The 6409-nt window shown below is 27.0% G+C and overlaps 1 long non-coding RNA gene across 1 annotated transcript; it reads right to left on the bottom strand.

Annotated features, from left to right (window-relative positions):
- Positions 1 to 1453: 1453 nt before the first annotated feature.
- On the bottom strand, positions 1454 to 6122 carry LOC146992984 (uncharacterized). Its single transcript, XR_015039153.1, has 2 exons — positions 5867 to 6122; positions 1454 to 1617 (listed from the first exon to the last, which is right to left on the bottom strand). It is a non-coding gene; the product is annotated as an uncharacterized LOC146992984 (long non-coding RNA).
- Positions 6123 to 6409: the final 287 nt, after the last annotated feature.

Genomic DNA, 6409 nt, shown 5'->3' with positions numbered 1-6409 from the left:
TTTTTCTTATGTAAAATCTCAACAGATATATCTGTAACCGTTACAGGTTATTTACTTGTATTATTATAGCAAGTTATTATGTGAGTAGAAGATACTTTTCTTACGTAAAATTCCAATGGTTGTATCTGTAAAGGTTTCAGATTATTCCCTTCTAATATCCCATTAAGTAATTATGTGTGTAGAATATATTTTTCATAGATAATACTAAAGGATATGTTTATAAAAGTAGTAGATTTTTTTTGTCTAAAATGATGCTTATTATAATAAAATATATTGAAATCAAGATGTTTTGAGTAAAACAATATCTTCATGTGTATATCATTATACAGATATATGCAAGTGAAGCATAATAGTTTGGCTTTTTAAATTAGTCAATTTGACCTCAGAATAGCATTAATTTAAAAGATGTGCTTTCAACAGCAATGTTCTTTTTTCAAAAAGTAACATTAGTCTGTTGCAGAGTATTTTTGTTTTATGAAGAGAAACTTATGTCTGATATTATTGAAAGGCCTTTCATATTATCATTTTGATTAATTTAAAAGTTCAAATTGATATGCTACTCCTTATATTTGCCCTGTAAAATAGCTGAAAAAAATAGTATGTTTTATTTGCATGTTAGTGTCAGTTAATAAGATATGTTCTAGAACTTTCTTTTTAGTAATTTTAGCTAAAATAGACACATGTTGCTTTAGATTTAACTTATATGAGTAAACGTGTTGCATGTTGATATGATCATATTATTACAGTAAAAGACATTTTGTGAAATATTTCTATGAAGAACTCAGAACAGCTGTTCTTCATATTTCAAAAATATATTCTCTCCTTCTAAAAAATGACATTTTCAGTAAATTAAAGAATTCAACATAGCAACAAACTTCATTTTGTTACTACAAGGAATTCAAATTTTGTTCATACGCTTGAATTACAATGTCTAACTAATTTTTTATTCTTATCTGCACTCAGTGTTTGTCAACAGTCTGCTATTGTTTGAAATAATGCATAACATTTTTACTTACCTTCAAATAATTTCCTTTGCATTAACAGATAGAAGTCTTTCATTAAAAACCTAATGTCATGCTTTTTGAATAAGCATAAAACTTTGCCAACTGACCTTAAAATTCTTAATACAATTATGCCTTTAAGAAATTTATTTCTAAAATTAATACTTCAGTTTAGCTTAAAATTTAATGCATTTTAATTTTACCTATAATTTTTTACAAACATAATATGTAATAAATATAGGCTTAATATTTACCATTTCGAAAGTGATACTAAAAAAGTATTCCTAGATATTATAAATTTCGAGATTAGCATACAAAATTGTGAAATAAACATGTGACAACAGAAAACAAACTTTATGATCTCTCTATATTACAGCATGTTAATTAAGAAGTTTATTGAATTTATAATTTTATTGTGAAACACTATGAAGCAAATAATATGCTAATTAAAATACAGAAGTAAAAATAATTTATTACTTAATTCATAAACTTTACATAAAACCTGAAAAAAAGAATTAATTAAAAAATAACATAATTTAATAAACATTTCATAAAAATTCGTTTCGACTGCTTGGAAAAAATGAATGGTTTTTCTCCTCTTTGTAAACCATGTCTCCTAAATAAAGAAAAAAACATTTCTTTTAAAATCCTAATCATGCTCTTAAAAAGCTTATAAAAATTATTTTAATAGATGTTTTAAACATGTGCTTGTATAACACTTTTAATCATATTTCTTTATAATATCTTAATTAATTAAGAACAGCTTAAATTCTTTAAAAAATTGGATTACAGTGAACCGTCTCATTACGACAAGCTACCTCAGTCAATCACTTTTTAAATTTAATCAGCATCCCTCATAAAATAACTAATTAGTAAACATAACTTCGCTAGGATGCCCACTATCATTTAAAGATCAAAATTTTCAGGAATCACGTAGCTTAGAGAAGGTTCATTGTACAAAAACAGCCAATATTCAAATATTTTCATAAATGAAGCCACCATAGTTATTAAATATAATATACAGTATACTTATATTCAGAATTCAGAACTTGAATAAATTTCTCGAACTGTTTTAGCATTCGAAAAATATTATATTTATTACCTTAAATTTCTAAAACAATATTACATATTCGTCCAAAGGAATCACTGGGACTCGGACAACATTTTCCCCCTAGCTTTCTTTTAGCACAGGATTCTGAATATGTTTTAAAGATTTAGGTAATGTTTGTCTTCCTTAAGGCGCTCACAAAACAAGTTACCCTAAATGTTTTGTCCGCATAGTGGTCATTTTCATCTTACTAACTGATTTGCTAGTGGATTTTGGATGCATGGCCTATCATTGATGAAACAATAATAGTGAACAGCTTCAAGAAAATTGGGATATCTAATGCTCTTGATGCCATATTCCCACTTATTTTTACTAATTTTATCTTCCGAAAATTAAGAGGGAAAAATTAAACGAATAATTTAATTTCCAAAGGACACAGTCACAGTAGGAATATAACAAATGGAAAGTAATCATGGATAAACTACTACTATCACAATATTATTTATTTAAAAGAAACCTCTATTTCAATAAGAATACACATAATTGCAACATCTAATAAGTTATCTCATTTCTTCTTTATAATTTGAACTTCTGTCATTCTCATTGTTGTTCTTGCACATCCTTAGGCCTCAGATCATACATAAATAATTAGAGAAGGTTGTGGTCCGATGCTTGCTAGGGTGAACATTCAGCTGATATGGCAAAATTGCACAGTGAATGGCAGTTGATATTTGCTTTCACTATCATAGATCATTGTTTGTATTAGGCTGACATAATATTCAACAGTTAGAAGAGAAAGATTCAACGGGGCCTTAAGTGTACAAAAGTTTGCCTTTGTTAGTATGACGAAAACAATCATTATGTTGATAAATCCATTTTAAAATCTTGGAATATTCATTTTCTGAATGCATTAAAAGGGGGAAAATTATGTAAATATTTTTTTAATTTTCAGAATCTGGTTCTAAAGCTGGGTGGGGTGGAATATACAACGCAATAAGATAATTCTGAAGATCATTGCTCGTGGCAGTACAAACTAAACGGTGATAACTTGCATGCTGTAGAAAAAGACACAAATTGCAGTTCCAGATGCATTAAATGCTTTGAGGTCTAGGGAGTAGCAGTGGACAATACTAAGAGTGAAATTCAATGTATAGGGAAGTAGGAATGAAAATTACTTTTATTAGATAACTTAAATGGTTATGTTACTAAGCGTTCTTATTGGAATGTAGGTTTCTTTTAAATAATAATACTATGATAGTTACCAGTAGTTCATTCATGAATATTTTTGATTGGTTATGATCTTATTGTAATCACATCCTTCAAAATTAAATTGATTGCTTAATTTCCCCCTTGATTTTCATACTATAATATAAAAGGAGGGAAAAAAAGTCTGCAAGTAAACATAACTCCTCTTTCTCCCTCTGTATCTTCGTGTGCAACTAAGCAAAACAAATGTGACTTTTTCTTCTTTAAAAAAATTGTGTAAATAAATAGGATGAGAATTAAGTTCATTTCAAAGACTTATGACACATGAAATATACATGATCAAAATAAATTAGAAAATTAAGTTCAAATAAATTTTAAGCTAAATTACGTGTTGCAATGTAAGTTGCAATAATTCAGTTGTAATAATTAATACTAACAAAACCAAACATCATATTCCCATTCTGCAAAGTATAAAAATTCTTCTGCAAAACTGAAAAAATGACCAACACTTTGGCTTATTTGATAACTTTCAAATTCACTCCTTTGTTTGCATTTAGAATTTATAACTTTAATTTTCCACAGAAATTTGTTTTTGATTTTAAAAAATTTCACTGGCATAATTTCATTCACTTCAGCATATATTAATAGATGCAGAAGGTTTTTGTTCCTTACATAATTTTAAATCTTATGTAAAATAACGTAATTAATAACAAAATCAAAACATAGATCAGAAACAGCATAAAATTTAATTAATAATTACTGCTAGTGTCACACAAAATGCTATGAAATTAATTAATAAAACAAGAATGAGATAAAATATATAGAATTAATATTCCACATGTGTGAAGTTTGGAAGTTTTACGTTAAATATTTTTGTTTAATTAAGTATTTTTAAAAATGACCCCTTAAAGCATGGGACCTTTCGTAATTAGAACTTGCAAATCTGCTTCGCTAGTCTTTCATAACATTGCTTTTCTTTTATTAACAAGAAATATTGCATTCAGTTATTTAATTTAAGATATCAAAAATAATGCTACTGAAAGGCATGAATACTTACTTAAATTTGAAATTAATTTGGTTGACTTAAAATAATATTTAAAAAAAATAAATCTTCATATATAGGTCTAAAAATCAGACCTTATTAATTTTCTTTTATTTGAACGATATCTGAATTCTGCCTTAGTTTGGACTAGTAAATCATTGGGCAATTAAATGCCAAGCTATAAGAGAACTAATGTAGTTTACAAATGCACTGAATTTTATTTCCGGTATTAACTTTCAAAGAAAGTAAAATTTTCTGCATATTTGCATCATTTGGATTGATAGAATATGGCAAAGCATGCAAAGGCTATCAGCCTAAAGGAAAGTATATATTCATAGGCGGTTTTGTAAGGAAAAGTAGCTTGCATTTCCATTTATTCATGTGTATATATATATATATATATATTAATGCTAAAATCAATGCTTCATTAAAAATTCATTATTATTTTATTTTTAATACAACATACAGATACAGAATTGTTTTAAATTCCAATAAACAATAATAATTTATTTTTAAGAAAACTTATTTTATGATTTATATATTATATTACATGAATAAGAGAAACATTTGTCAAGAAATGTATTAAACTTGTATTAGCAGATTCATGCTATCCTAGTAACAAGACTATCATACTTCAAAACTGTATTAAAACTGGGCAAAATAAAATCAACATAAATTCTACATTAAATGTTTAAAAACTTATAAGTATGCAATGGTAGTTATATATACAATATAATATATGTTGTCATTTATAAAATATTAATGAAATGATATTTTTGGAAATAATGCACAAAATTTTAGTTTTGTTTTATAATTAGTTTAACGAATTGTTAGAAAAATATTTTAGGTCATTTCCGTATGATACGGCATATTTTTAATCAATATAATTACTTCATTTTGGAATTATAATATTTTCGTAAGAAATTAATACCACTGAAAAAAATATTATTACACTAAAGGAATAAACGAGATTCTCGACCGCGTTGTTCAAGCTTTTGTAATTTTACTTCATAACACACTCGTACATAAACATATTAGACTGAATTATAAACCAGGTATAACTAATTAGATAATCCTAGAAAAAGAATAAACTAAACCTAGTAAGCAAAAAAATATATACATTACATTCAGAATTCTAAATGTTTATATAAACGTTTCTCGCAAGGCCTGCCGGGAAAAAGATGTCAAACGTTCTTTGGTCAGACGATTGGAAAAGAACGCTAAAATGATTAGTTTTGTTTTCAACAACCACATTACCATTTCAATTATATACCACAAACAGTGATTAAATTTTGGAATAATTAGTTTTAAATAATAATAAGGGCAGTTGAAGGCGTAATTTATCGGATGCACAATGACAAAATACTACTATTAGATCTGCATTTGGAATAAATATTTTGCACTCTTTCAACTCATTAGACATTATGAGCATTGATATTAATTAATCGCAAAGCTTAAACGTTAAAATACTTACTCACTACATATAACAGTGCAAAATGCATGAGAATAATCTGCATAAAATGAACAAAAAATATTTCAAATAGTAATTGTAAACATTTTCTTACTTACCTGCGCTATACAACCAACATGCATTCAGCCATGTTTTTTTCTGCAACTAGCTTTCAAACACTTTTCTCCTGATTGGCTAATTTCCAGTCAGTCACGTGATTCTTCCGCGCGGCTACTGAAACATTATCTGTAATGTTACAAGCAAATCTGCTGTTACCGCTACAGTTTGCTTTCAACCTGTTACCATTACAGGAAATTCTTCTGTAACTTTTTGATTTCTGTAACTTTACAAAACTTTTGCCTGTAAAGAGCGAACTTTTTTTTTTACAGTGTGTGTATACATATGCACATGTAGGCGTGTATATATATATTTATATATACTTATATTTAAGTTCTGAAAAGAAAAGTTGTTTATTAGAGAAAATAGGTGATTTTAGATTACAACTCTTCCTCTACTTTTCTTCTTGTAGAATAAAGATCAAATTTTTTATAACACTTAAACGTTTCTATAGCATTTGCCCTTGTCCTCTGCTTTACTCATGCATTTCTGAAATTTAACAAAAAAGCCTTCACTAGTAATGAATTTTTGCAACTAGATACTGA

The sequence above is a fragment of the Stegodyphus dumicola genome, chromosome X2 (genome assembly GCF_044657685.1).
Source record: "Stegodyphus dumicola isolate Sdum_Otavi_A_Nest chromosome X2, ASM4465768v1".
Classification (NCBI taxonomy): Eukaryota; Metazoa; Arthropoda; class Arachnida; order Araneae; family Eresidae; genus Stegodyphus; species Stegodyphus dumicola.
This window is presented reverse-complemented; position numbering and strand designations above follow the sequence as displayed.